This window comes from Bombina bombina, chromosome 3 (genome assembly GCF_027579735.1).
Source record: "Bombina bombina isolate aBomBom1 chromosome 3, aBomBom1.pri, whole genome shotgun sequence".
Classification (NCBI taxonomy): Eukaryota; Metazoa; Chordata; class Amphibia; order Anura; family Bombinatoridae; genus Bombina; species Bombina bombina.
In genome coordinates, this window is record NC_069501.1 from 950,052,698 (window position 1) to 950,067,940 (window position 15,243).

Below are 15,243 nucleotides of genomic sequence, written 5' to 3' on the forward strand. Positions count from 1 at the left end.
AAAATTATTAAATAAAACATTTGGCGGACATAGAAGTCGGAAGCTATCATGAAACAAAACTACCCCTTTAAAATGTGCTTTCCTTCTTAATACTGCTGCCCAAGACATGGACCTGAAAAACACAGGCAAAATCACACACCTGACTGGCAGTAAAAACCTCTTCATAGACATTTAATTAAAATGTTGTTGTTCCTACTTATAGTTCATTTTATAACTGGAATGTGATACTGTCTTCTTACAAATACACTATATCATAGCAGGAACCAGCATATCTGTATGTGAAACAATATTCCTAATAAAGTCGTTAAGAGACAGAGTGAAAAGCTAACCCTATATTTCAACTTAATATCTGCTACTTTTTTTACATTTATACCACACAATGCATAGTATTTATTTTTCACAGGTTTGTAGACAACATGAAATTCCTCCTTTAATCTGTTTTGATACTTTTGTCATAGTGATACTGATTATGATATATTTTTAATGTGTGATAGCTGAATTTTAGAGAGATCTCATAGATATAAACAAAGGGGCTTTCATGTGGCTAAATGAAATGAATGAAACAAGTTACGTTAGACATATCTCCTTAAAGGGCATATAATTCATCAATGTCATTCATAAAATAGAGAGGAAATTCATATGTCAGCACTGAGAGCTTTGCTTTTTTGGGCTAGATTATAAGTGGAGTGCAAAATATTGATTCTGTGAAAGTGATATGTGCACTCCATTTAGTAATACAAGCGCACAGAAATGTGCGCTGGTATTACAAATTATGTGCAATGCTAACGCAACCTCGCATTCGCATTGCACAGAAGCTTTGCGCTCACCAGAGAACTAGCGTAGAGATGGGCAGCAAATTGTAAATATATATTTATGTATCTGCTTATATATATACAGTATATATATATATATATATATTTATGTGTTAATATGTGTGTATATATATATATATATATATATATATATATATATATATATTTATATACTGACACAGAATGTAGAATTAACAGTGGTCAGAAATAGGCACATACTTTTTTTTTCAGACACAAAGAGGGCTATATTAGATCTGGAATGCTGTTCCAAGATAAATTTGGCTGTTCCAGATCATGTTCTATAGGTAGTTATAAACTTTGGAGATTGGAGGATCTCAAAAAAGTGGTGCAATCTCTTTTGCAATCAGTATGAAAGGCCTCAGTATAACTTTATAGTACAGCACTGCAGGTTCACATATGAGTAATTTGTTTAGCAGGGCACTGAGAGTTCCAGCAGTGTCGACAGGGTAGCAGGGGTTAAGACCATAGATGCACAAAATCCAATATAAAAAATGCACCAGCTAAAAACAGATAGTCCTGTAGGTTGGTCATTGCCCAGTAACCCCCTGAAAAAAAGTTCTAAAACGAAAATGTGCATAAAAATGCATTGATGTGCTGTATTAACTGATTATTATAAACTAAATTGAACCAATGTCTACCTACCTACAATTTAACACATTTAATATATAAATATATATATATATATATATATATATATATATGTGTGTGTGTGTGTGTGTGTGTGCGAACAAATAAACAAACATATGGTGTGCATTACAGTCATGACTGACACTTACATGTGAAGAAAAAAATATACTGATGTGTTTGCCAAACATTCTCCAAGTGCTCTAACCTTAACACCCAGTGCAATTTGCAGGATTTACAACGTCTCAAATTGCTTGATGCACAAACAAAATACTTTACAAGAATGCTCTTTCCATATTTTCACACTGCCTAGGTTTAAAAATATTGCTTCATATTTAAAAAATACTAGACTTTAATAACTGTGTTCACACAAAGCAAGTGTGTTAAGCAAGTGTGTTTTAGGAAGCAGAAACAACCCGTCTTTTTATATGTTATTACGTTTGATAAATATAAAAGGATGCAAATGGTTTAGTATAAAATGCATTGATGAATATCGGTATTTCTACTTAGTTGTTTTTTTTACAGTTTTCATATTCTCTTTGATGATGAAAATATATTCTATTTTTTGTCCTTATCTAAAATAGAGCAAAGCAGAAACTTTTTTTCCTACTTACATACCACATTGGCCTCAGGCGAAAGCTTTTCTCCTGCAATGTTTTCAATAGACATTAGCATTTGTAACAGCTACAACTTCGTCTTACATTAAAAATACACTTTTCACCAGTTACAGTTATAATTAAAGGTATATTAATGTCATTCCTTAAAATGATGTCTGTTCACATGACTGGAAACTGCCAGTAGTTGTGCTTGCAGTGGCCAAGTATGAAAATAAGATTTTTCGTATATCTTACACTGATTGGATAAGTCACTTTTTCCTCCTTACGGCCAAAGCCATTTGTTTACTAACAGAAAGTAGCTTCTACATTCTATAATTCATTCACAGACTTTGGGAAATACTTTACCTAAAAGTTAATTTATAGGGATTAATCAGAATTTTTAAAATCTAGAGTGCAAGAAAATGAATGAAAATGTTTTAAGTTTGATAAAGTAGGAACTCTAGGGTATGTATCAAGCAGAATGTTTAATCATACTATTAATCTGGGTCCTTGAAATTCACTCCCTTTATTTAGTGGTTTATTTATTTACTTCTTTCTAAAATTAGACAACTCTCTAAATTTGAGTCATATGCAAAGGGACATTCTGACCTCAGATGAAAACATTGGTACAGTATTGGCAATAAATGTAGAAAATCGTAATGCCGATCCAATCATGTTTCAAAGCCAGGAGAACCACCACTTACCACTGAAGGAAAGAATAAGCTCTAACTGAATGTATTGAGCATAATACTTGCTATTACATTTCATCAAATTTATATTCATAGTTGCATACATTTCATTTTGTATTTTTATTAGGCTTTCTCTCTAGAATAACTGTTTTGGTAAAGAAATAGGCATTTCCTATATTAACCACAATTAAAATGATGTGTTTCTTTGTCATTGTTATTTAGATCTATATTTTAATACTGAGTGGTTGGTATGTCACATAGTTTATATGTCATGAGCCATATATTTATTTTCCAAGACGTCATACAATTCCAGTGTCAGAACAAAATAAAACAACTCAGGAAACAAAAGAAAATTCAATCGTTATACATACATATCTGTGTACAGTGATCAATGACAACGCAAAAGTCTAAGTCATGCAATGAGAGAAAGACCCAGTTAATACTGACCAAGTTTTCTAAACCAAAATATGACGTCACAGAGAAACAAAAAAAAAAAGACAACATACCCTTCCAGTACCAATGCAATCGGAAAAAACCAATAACAGTAAAAAATTCAAGCATTATACATACATTTACATGTACAATAATCACTGCAAAGTCTTGGTCATGCAATGAGGGCAAACAAACAGTTGAATATAGACTGTAGGCATTTATCATTGCACCAGCAGTTCTTGCGCTGCCCCCTGCAGATTAGCCGCTAGCAGGGGGTAGCAATCAATCCGATCGTATTCGATCGGGTTGATTTCTGTCCGCGGCCTCAGAGCAGGCGGACAAGATATCTTTAGACTGCTGCGTCATAACTTCTGTTTCCGGCGAACCTGAAGGCTCTTGATACAGAGCTTGATAAATCGGCCCCATATTCTTGATATTTTCTGGAAGCTGTGAGTGGCAGCAGTGCAAAATAGCTTTAAGGGAGAAAGGAAAAATGAAATTAAAATAACTTTTGTATTGCAACAGTGCAGGTTGCATGTTGTGCCCGGTTGCAGGTTGCCACCTGACACGCTCATTAGAGTGCTTCTTCAGCAGCTCTTTATCAATTGAGCTGCAGTACAGACGTCTGTCAGCAGGGAAAGTTATGCAATCAGCATTATCAGTGTAGAGTTCACACTTTGCATTACTTTGATTTCATGGGATTTCACTTAAATCTCAGAGAATTTCATAGTAAACTTTTTTAAACTAAGTAGTAAAAGAAAGAAACTGTGCAGCCCATATTAAATGCTCAGTCCCTTGTAAGTCCTGGGACATGCATTCTGGTTGGCTGCTTACAGACTCTTCACAATGGGATTCATTTAGACAATTTTCTTATATTATCAACTTTCCTAAATGTTCTTGGTATCTTTTGTTGAAGGAGTATCAATGCAATGCTGGGAGCTAGCTGAACACCTCAGGTGTGACAATGGCAAGAGGCATATATGTGCTGCCATCAATCAGCAGCTAGTTTCCAGTAGTGAACTGTTCACTAAAGAATACCAAAAGAACAAAGCAAATTAGACAATAGAAATACATTGGAAAGTTGTTCAAAAATTGCACTCCCTATCTACCTAAATCATGAAATGTCAATTTTGACTTTTCTGTCCCTTTAAGCCAATTCTAAACAATCAGTAAGCTTGCCACAGTTATTTAAATAGCATAGCAGCTCCAAATATGTATTCCCTTATTACAGATAAATAACTTTATTCATAGCCTGCTACAATGTACTTAACAATACTCACACATTCACTCCCAAGGGTACCTATTCTGCAATTGTACAGAACATAAAGCACCAGTACACAAGCAGTAAGCATGCAGATTAAAGGGAATGAAAAACAAAGAATATTATTTTATTATTATTATTATCGGTTATTTGTAGAGTGCCAACAGATTCCGCAGCACTATACAATTTTAAACCAACTTTCATATTTACTTCCCATATTTAATTTGCTTTGTTCTCTTGGTATCATTTGTTGAAAAGATTACCTAGGTAGGCACTCTTATCCTTGGCTTACCGATGTGTTCAGCTAGCTCCCACTTATGCATTGCTGTTCCTTTAATAAAGAATACTAAGATAATGAAGCACAAATGATAATAAAAGTAAATCGGAAAGTTTAAAATTGTATTTTGTATCTGAATCATGAAATACATATTTTGGGTTTCAGGTCCTGTTAAGACTTAAATGGACATTAAGGTATTTTTTTTTTTTTATTAAACTATCAAAAAAAATGATTTACTACATTGGAAAAGATCTGCATGCAAAATGTTTTGAAAGCATTTAAAAGTGTCTAAATATGCATTGTTTTTCATGCCTAGGGTAAACCCATTTAAAAGCCTCTTGAAAGTTATTAGCCAGTAATGAACTGATATAAACAAGCATCTGCACATAGTAACCAATTACAGTGCAGCCTTTAACCCCTTAACGACACGCGTCGTACAGGGTACGTCGCACACAACCTGGTCTTTAAAGACCAGCGACGTACCCTGTACGACGTTGGGGTTGAAAGCGGCTGGAAGCGATCCTGATCGCTTCCAGCCGCTTTCCGGTTATTGCAGTGATGCCTCGATATCGAGGCATCACTGCAATAACATTTTACCCCATCCGATGCAGAGAGAGCCACTCTGTGGCCCTCTCTGCACCGGACATCGATGGCCCGCAATCGTTGGTGGGTGGGAGCCGACGTGGGAGGCGGGTGGGCGGCCATCGGTGCATGTCGTAATGCAGCGGTGGGCGGGATCGTGGGCGGGCTCGCTGGGGGCGCGCACGGACGCGCGCGCGCGTGCACGCAGGGAGGTGGGCGGGCGCGTGCACGGGGAGGGAGCGGGTTGGAACCATTACACTATAGAACAGTTTGTTAAAATATAGAGGCAGAGAGGGGGAATAAAAATTTATTTTAAACAATCTAAGTGATCTGGGAGGGGGTGGGGGTTTTATTCTTTGGAGGGGGGAAGCTACACTACAGAAAAGTGGGGAAAAAAATAAAAAAATATATATTTTTTTGTAAACTGGGTACTGGCAGACAGCTGCCAGTACCCAAGATGGCTCCCAATAATGTAGAAGGGGAGGGTTAGAGAGATGTTTGGGGGGGATCAGGGAGGTTTGGGGCTAAGGGGTATTCTACACAGCAGCATATGTAAATATGCTAAAAAAAAATAATTAAAAAAAAAGATACCTTTTATTTTAGTACTGGCATACTTTCTGCCAGTACTTAAGATGGCGGGGACAATTGTGGGGTGGGGGAGGGAAGAGAGCTGTTTGGGAGGGATCAGGGGGTCTGCTGTGTTAGGTGGGAGGCTGATCTCTACACTAAAGCTAACATTAACCCTGCAAGTTCCCTACAAGATCCCTAATTAACCCCTTCACTGCTAGACATAATACACGTGTGATGTGCAGCGGCATTTAGCAGCCTTCTAATTACCAAAAAGCATCGCCAAAACCATATATGTCTGCTATTTCTGAACAAAGGGGATCCCAGAGAAGCATTAACAACCATTTGTGCCATAATTGCACAAGCTGTTTGTAAATAATTTCAGTGAGAAACCTAAAATTGCGAAAAAAATTACGTTTTTTAAAATTTGATCGCATTTGGCGGTGAAATGGTGGCATTAAATATACCAAAATGGGTCTAGATCAATACTTTGGGTTGTCTACTACACTACACTAAAGCTAAAATTAACTCTACAAGCTCCCTACATGCTCCCTAATTAACCCCTTCACTGCTGGGCATAAAACACGTGTGGTGCGCAGTGGCATTTAGCAGCCTTCTAATTACCAAAAAGCAACACCAAAGCCATATAAGTCTGCTATTTCTGAACAAAGGGGATCCCAGAGAAGCATTTACAACCATTTATGCCATAATTGCACAAGTTGTTTGTAAATAATTTCTGTGAGAAACCTAAAGTTTGTGAAAAAATTTGTGAAAAATTGAACAATTTTTTTTATTTGATCGCATTGGCGGTGAAATGGTGGCATGAAATATACCAAAATGGGCCTAGATCAATACTTTGGAATGTCTTCTAAAAAAAATATATACATGTTAAGGGATATTCGGGTATTCCTGACAGATATCAGGGTTCCAATGTAACTAGCGCTCATTTTGAAAAAAAGTGGCTTTGAAATAGCAAAGTGCTACTTGTATTTATTGCCCTATAACTTGCAAAAAAAGCAAAGAACGTGTTAACATTGGGTATTTCTAAACTCAGGACAAAATTTAGAAACTATTTAGCATGGTTGTTTTTTGGTGGTTGTAGATGTGTAACAGATTTTGGGGGTCAAAGTTAGAAAAAGTGTGTTTTTTTCCATTTTTTCCTCATATTTTATAATTTTTTTAATAATAAATTATAAGATATGATGAAAATAATGGTATCTTTAGAAAGTCCATTTAGTGGCGAGAAAAACGGTATATAATATGTGTGGGTACAGTAAATGAGTAAGAGGAAAATTACAGCTAAACACAAACACCGCAGAAATGTAAAAATAGCCCTGGTCTTTAAGGGAAAGAAATTGAAAAATGGCCTTGGTCCTTAAGGGGTTAAGTGTTAAAGTTCTGTACTCCACCAAATACACTCTAGTCTTTCTTAGGAGAATTTTCAGTTAAATTACAGGAAAGACAGGAAAATAAATAATAAAGTACACTGCAATCTTTTAAATTATGCTTAATTAAACATTTTGGCACAATACAAGTTCAAAAATATTAACACTATTGAGCATTAATATCAATTGAGTGCAATTAATAATACTTGTATTTTTGTGCTCATGTTACAAGTCTTAAATTATTTTGTAAAGCTTAAGTGATAGCCGCACTAATATCTACATGTCAGATAGTGAGTGTGAGCTTAATCCCTCACATAATAGAATTATATTGGGGAGGCCAGTAACATTCCTGTCCGATGTTGCTTGAGAGCTAAGTCTATAGTGCACTAAGCCAAGAATGCGCTATGCTAATGGTGGGCAAGTAGTGATGTTCTTCATATAGTTCTGTGCTATGTTATAAAAGGGATATTAAACCCTATTTTTTTCTTTCATAGTTCAGATAGAGCATGCAATCCAAAATACTGCTGTAAATTTTAGAGCTTTTTAAGACCTGAAGTAAACCATTATCATTAAAGGGATATGAAATCCAAATTTTTTCTTTCATGATTCAGGTAGAGCATGCAATTTTATGCAACTTTCTAGTTTACTCCTTTTATAATTTTTTCTTTGTTCTCTTTGTATCTTTATTTGAAAAAGCAGGAATGTAAGCTTTGGAGCCGGCTCGTTTTTGTTTCAAAACCTGGGTAAAGCTTGCTGGCTAAATGTAGCCACCAATCAGCAAGCAGACATCTGCTCGAACTGTAGTCAGTATATTGCCCATGCTCAATAGAGGACTTTTGCTGCAACAATCATGCGCTCATTTAGAAAGAAAACAAGTACTAAGGGCCAGATTTATCAAGCGCAAGGAGAATTCTCCATGTAATTCTCCTATGGGTTCTCCTCGGCTCTCCTATAGAGAAGTGCATCTCTCAAATTTATCAAAAAATTGTTTTTTGCTTTTTTTTGCTTCTCCATAGGGAGCTAAGGAGATGTAATGATACATTTCTCCAGTGGGATTAGTATCTGATCCTTATTTATCATTGAAAATAAGCAACTATTCTCCCATGTAGGTCATATATAAACCAATAAAAAATATTTATACAGCCCCACTAGTAGCTTTGTTAACGCCCCCTCTTCAACAAACTGTCATGTAAGAAAATAGATCTAAGTTAACATTATTTTTATGCTTTTATTTTAGCTCTTCATTTATATATTATTTTTGTGCCCCAAAATATATCATTTTTGTGCTTTGTTATATATTATTTTTGTGCCCCAAAATATATTATTTTTGCACTGTTTATATATTATTTTTGAACTTTAATATACATAATTATTGTGCTTTGTTATATAATAGTTCTGCGCCTTCTAGAACTTTTTTTTGTAATATTGCTTCTATAACTGATAGAGAATAGATTTCTAATGCTGTTCTCTACAGTAGTTATGGATAACTTTAATGCAGGCACTTGCAGGAGAACTTTCAATCCTCTACAGGAGAAAATAAATAAAAAATTAGTAACCAGGAGAATTAATGAGGAAAATTATAGGGATTACGACTAAAATGATCTAATTTAACCCTTTTTTAAACATATGTTCTCCAAGGAGAATGGGAACAGAGTAGGAGAATTTTACAGTTAAACTTTTAGGCACATTTTTAAATGATAAATAGCGGAATTATTTCTCATGCACATTTATAGGAGAGAATATAGTAGAATAACAATGATAAATCTTACCCTTAAAGGGACAGTCTAGGACAAAATAAATTTTCATGATTCAGATAGAGCATGTAATTTTAAACAATTTTCCAATTTACTTTTATCACCAATTTTGCTTTGTTCTCTTGGTATTCTTAGTTGAAAGCTTCACCTAGGAGGTTCATATGCTAATTTCTTAGACCTTGAAGCCCACCTCTTTCAGATTGCATTTTAACAGTTTTTCACCACTAGAGGGTGTTAGTTCACGTATTTCATATAGATAACACTGTGCTCGTGCACGAGAAGTTATCTGGGAGCAGGCACTGATTAGCTAGACTGCAAGTCTGTCAAAAGAACTGAAAAAAGGGGCAGTTTGCAGAGGCTTAGATACAAGATAATCACAGAGGTTAAAAGTATATTATTATAACTGTGTTAGTTATGCAAAACTGGGAAATGGGTAATAAAGGGATTATCTATCTTTTAAAACAATAACAATTCTGGTGTAGATTGTCCCTTTAAAGAGCACTGTCTGTTTCATATCCCTTTGATGTCCCTTTAAATATGTCTTTCGGGTAACCTAGCTGACCAAGCTAAGAAATGGCCGCATAATTAGTGAGCTCTGATCAGCTCATCGAACAAAAACTACTTATGTAGTCCCAAACATCAACCAACTACCTCAAACGAAGGAGTATCATCCTGATCCCTAACCTGGTCACTCTGATTACTTTAGCAAAGCTGGTAGCGCACGGAGGAGGGTAAAGACCAAACTCCTAGCAAAGCCTCACAGCACCGCAGAAGCAGCGACGGCGCCAAAACACAGCAGACGGCTAATATTACCCACACCGCACCATCGGAGATCCCTGAAAGTGGTGAGCGGCCATAGAGAAGTGGTGAGAGCCATCGGCAGGTACAAACAGCAGCGGAGGTTGGAGAGAGCTGCGCAACTTTGAACCCACGCTACAGCAGGGGGAATCCCCAAGATGGCGCCGACGACCGCGGTGAACTGACACCGCGAGCGGAACTACCCGCCAGGTAAACACGGCACCTTAAAACACAGGGCAGAGAGGGGGAAACCGAGGGGCACAAAAACTGCAACAAGCAACGATAGCCCTCTACATATAAAATTAGAACCCACGGTTTTCAGGGGCTAGATCCAGGCCTTAAGAAAATTTAAGAGACAGCCTCCAGTATACCTAAATAATAGACACCACGCACAAAGACCAAACTCCCCACTGAATGTGACAAAGCTCAGCAGACCCACCTGAAGGCTCGCAATCGCCTAGTTAGACAGCCAGATTAAATATACCTGCCTGAATCAGCGATATATTTTAAGCAGAGGAACTGGGGGAAACTTTCAATATTAAAATTAATAGACTGAGTAGCACTAACCGAAGCACTCCCAATACCCCAGCAATAGCTTTCACCGCCCAAAACCACTAAAGACATTAGACCACGAATCTGTGTGGCCCCAGTTACGCTACTAGTAGTGAGAGCAGCATTTACCTACACAACAATGTCAGCCAGAAGACTAACAAAGGGTGAGAAAACATCTAAGCCATCCACAGTCAACGCCTATTTTAAAACAACTTTAAACCCCAAACCAAACATATTGGAAGATATGGAAGAGGGGGATCAAGGTATATCAGATATAGAACAGGCTGAGACAAATGAAGAGACCACCCCAGTGACCAAAGCAGATCTAAAGGGCCTGGTCTCTAAACAAGACATAACGGCCAACTTCGAAAAGCTCTGGAATAAAATTGATAACATGCATACAGCAATGACCAACAGCTTATCTGAAATCAAATCAGAGATTGCCGAACTTGGAGGGCGGATAGACACACTAGAAGAACACACTGACACTCTAGTCGAAGATATCACTAATGTTACCCAATCCGTGGCCTCTCACCATCAGGAATTAACCGAGATCCAAGAAAAACTCGAGGATCTAGAGAATAGGAGTAGGAGGAACAATATTAGGCTGAAAGGAGTTCCAGAAAGTATCCTTAATAAAGACCTCCTCTCCTATGTGGCGCAACTGTTTCATCAGGTGACAGAAGGAACTGGAGAATTCGACATGGGAATTGAAAGAGCCCACAGAGCCCTCAAGCCAAAACCCAAAGAGGGCATGCCCCCTAGAGATATAATTATCAAAATGGCGCTTTTCCAAGACAAAGAAAGAATCCTACAAGGAGCACGCAAGAAACCCACACTGAAATTCCAAGGGAACGTAATACAGTTCTATCAGGATCTTAGTGTTAGAACTCTTCAACGCAGAGGGGCTCTCAGACCGCTGACACAGCTATTAAGGAAACATCAAATAGCATACAAATGGGGTTTCCCCTTTGCCCTGTACATTAACAAAGACTCCAGAATAATTACTCTCAAAGAACCATCAGATATCCCTGAGGTCTGCCAAATCCTAGGCCTGGAAACTCCAAAGCTCACAACCCCTGCCCCCCTACAGCGACTAATGAAACCAGCGGACCAGATCTCAAAACCACAATGGTCTAACTCGACTAGGAAGAAACAAAAAACCTGAAAACTCCTCTTTGGGACATACCCAGGGTCACTAAACCCTTCCATGTTGAGCTCTGTAATAACTATCGCAAGTTGACATGGAGACAGCCAAGGGAATACAAGCTGTTTAAAGACACTTTCTCCAAAATCAACAATACCTGTGAAACCACAGCCCTACAGGAAGACTGGCTTTCCCTCTTCCTACAGTTCATCTCTGAGAGTACAGGGACATTTGAGGACTCAGAGCGAGACTTTACTTACAACACCTACCCTTATTGCCTTGGGACTTTTATTTTTTCTTACTCAACCAAGCTCAATTCGATGTAGCTGAACTGACACCCCTAGTTAACAAAGTCGTATTATTATTGCACTTTAAGTGATTCTCTAATATGTTTTTTTCTTCTCTTCTTGTTCTTTTTCTTCCTTCCCCCCCCACTCTATCTTACAGTTGAGATGGTTGGAGGCCCCTACAATTGGGCCCAGAGTTATGTTGAATTGTATAGTTGTAACTGTTTTTTTCATGTGTTTCAAGATGTCATATGGGAGAGGTCTGTGCAATTGGGGGCCATCATGAGAGCTGCTTTGGAGCTATCACCAGAATGGTATGAAACTCTGGAGGGTGGGGAGCCTGGAAAGGTCTCATGGAGCCCAGGTAAGCTGACAATACACAAACAACACACAAATGGATAGTGAGTTGACTATAGCTACACATAACGTACGAGGCCTCAACACTGACACCAAGAGAAGATTAGCCTTTAAACAATACACCATGCTAGGGGCCAAGTTACTATTTCTTCAAGAAACACATTTTGTAACACCCCAACTCCCCTACTACTGGACTAAAAACTTCCCCACACACTTCCACGCAACTACCAAATCGAAAAAGAGAGGAGTCTTGATTCTTATGCACTCCTCTGTTAATTACATACACGAATCTGCCACTGCGGATCCCGAAGGTAGATACTTAATCTTAAAGGGACAGATAGACAATGTAGGCGTTGTTTTATGTAACGTTTACGCGCCCAATGAACAACAACATATATTCTTTGCCAAAATATCGCAACTTATAACACAGTGGTCACAAACCAGAACAATTTTAGCGGGCGACTTTAATATCCCCATCTCACCACAAGACACAAGAGACCCAAGATTGACATCAAATAAACAGTCAAGACGGGATAGCATAATGCGACATATTAAGGCTTCACTCAGTGCACACTCGCTGCTAGATTCCTGGCACATTTTAAATGGCAACACCAATGACACAACCTTCTATTCGGCGGCTCACAATACATATTCCCGACTTGATTATGTCTTCACCAGTCAAATTATGCAACCGACACTCAGCTCCTCCAGCATTTGCCCATGTGTGTGGTCGGACCACTCAGTGGTACTACTTAAGATGACTGGATTAGTTGATCCAAATAGATCTAGGTCCTGGACGTATGACCCAATCTTACATAAAAACCCGCATATCCACTCTTCCACTCTGCAACACCTGACGGAATTTTGGGACATTAACACAGACACCACTGACAACCCGACATATGTATGGGCCGCGCACAAATCCGTACTTAGAGGCACTCTCATCAAAGAAAAGACTATACACGCTAGACAGACGAGACGAGATTGGTTGCAAACACATGAAGACATAGCGCATTTAGAAAAACAACATAGATTAACGGGGAACCCCACTACACTGAGTAATCTACAAAACAAAAGAGACTCGTTGGCTAAGATGCTGAGCTCCCAAGCCAACAGAGCTATAATGAAACTAAAATCACAGTACTTTATATACGCTAACAAGCCAGACAAATTCTTGGCTCATAAACTTAGAGAAAAATACAAAACAGCTAATATCCCACTCATTGAAAGACAAGATGGCACAGGCACTACAAACCCCCAAGAAATAGTTGACACCTTTGGAGACTTTTACGCACAGCTATACGACGGCCACAAAGTAACACACAGCCCAAAGATAGAGGCTCTCACACAGAGCTTTTTAGAAAATCCTTCGTTGGTTAAACTAACAGCAGAAGACAAAAAGTCGTTAAATGAACCCATCACAACATTAGAGGTTGTCTTGGCGATAAAAGCTCTAAAACCGGGAAAAGCAGCAGGTCCAGACGGTTTCCCAGGGGAATACTACAAGTTGTTCAGAAGGGAACTAGTCCCCCACCTGACCAAATTTTGTAACCATATTATGCAAGGTCACCCAGTACCAGCTGAGCTGCTACAAGCAAAAATAATAGTCATACCCAAACCGGGCAAAGACCCAAAAAAGTGCCCTAGCTATCGCCCCATTTCCCTGATCAATCAGGATATTAAAATTTTTACCAAGATCTTGGCCAATAGGCTAGCAAACATTTTACCCAAACTAATACATAAAGACCAAGTAGGGTTCATTAGAGACAGGGAAGCCCCAGACAACGTGAGACGAACTATAGACACGGTCCATCACCTCTGCGAAACACGAACGCCTTCTCTGCTCCTTGCGTTGGACGCGGAGAAGGCGTTTGATAGGGTAGACTGGAGGTACATGATTAAAACCCTGACACAATTGAACCTTGACGGCCCCTTCCTTGACGCCATCAAAACAATATACACCAACCCATCGGCCCTTGTATCCTCTAACGGATATAGATCTAAATCGTTCCCTATTCTAAATGGGACCAGACAGGGGTGCCCACTGTCCCCCCTGTTATTTGCGCTGTGTATAGAATCCTTGGCAGCCAAGATAAGGACGAACCCTGATATAGTAGGAGTTAAAGTGGGAAAAACAGACTACAAAATTAGCCTTTTTGCAGACAACATACTGCTCACCCTGACCAGCCCTATGCTATCACTTCCAAACCTATATGAAACGCTAGGAGAATTCTCGTTAATCTCCGGCTATCGTATTAACTCAGATAAATGTGAAATGTTACCAATAGAGATCCCCACTCACACAAAGAAACTAATCGAAATAAACTTTGATTTAAAAGAATCTAAGGGTCCCTTGAAATACTTAGGGGTGGGAATAACGGCTCAAAACCAGCAGTTATACAAAGCCAACTACATACCTCTATACAAATCCATCAGGAAAGACCTACAATCATGGAAGAAGCATAACTTCTCCTGGATGGGGAGGATATCAGCGGTAAAGATGACCGTCTTGCCCCGCCTGCTCTATCTCTTTAGGGCTCTGCCCATACGCATTCCATATCCCGACTTAGAGAAACTTCAAACAGAGGTACTGTCATTTATCCGCGGTAAAAAACATGCTAGAATAGCAAAGAGAACCATGACAGGTCACAGAAGCTTGGGCAGCTTGGGGATCCCCAATCTCATAGAATACTACAAGGCAGCTAGACTAGCCCAGGACACCTTAATACTTAGGGCCAAGGAGGAAGCTCTTTGGATTCAGTTAGAGTCAGACATGAGGGGGGAGGGCGGGCCAGACACCATACTATGGGACCACAGAGCTGGCACACACGAGACAAAGCAGCACCAATCAGTCACAATAGAGACCACCCAAATTCTATGGTCAGAACTAGCACACAAAGGAGGGATGTGCCCTATAACCTCAACACTGAGACCCATCAGATACCTCCTCCACAAAGATTTGCAAAGAACAATCAATAAATGGGAAAATAAGGGTCTGTACCGTGTTGCAGACTTCTTAATTCAGAATAAAGTGATGACCCATGCCCAACTAAAAGATAAGATATGTCCTGACCCTTTGCACTGGTACCTATACCTCCAATT

The 15,243-nt window shown here is 38.8% G+C and overlaps 1 protein-coding gene across 4 annotated transcripts in view; it reads right to left on the reverse strand.

Moving 5' to 3' along the window:
- The window catches only part of ENOX1 (ecto-NOX disulfide-thiol exchanger 1), a 1,465,540-nt gene that overhangs the window by 446,401 nt on the left and 1,003,896 nt on the right, over positions 1–15,243 (reverse strand). The window lies entirely within an intron of this gene.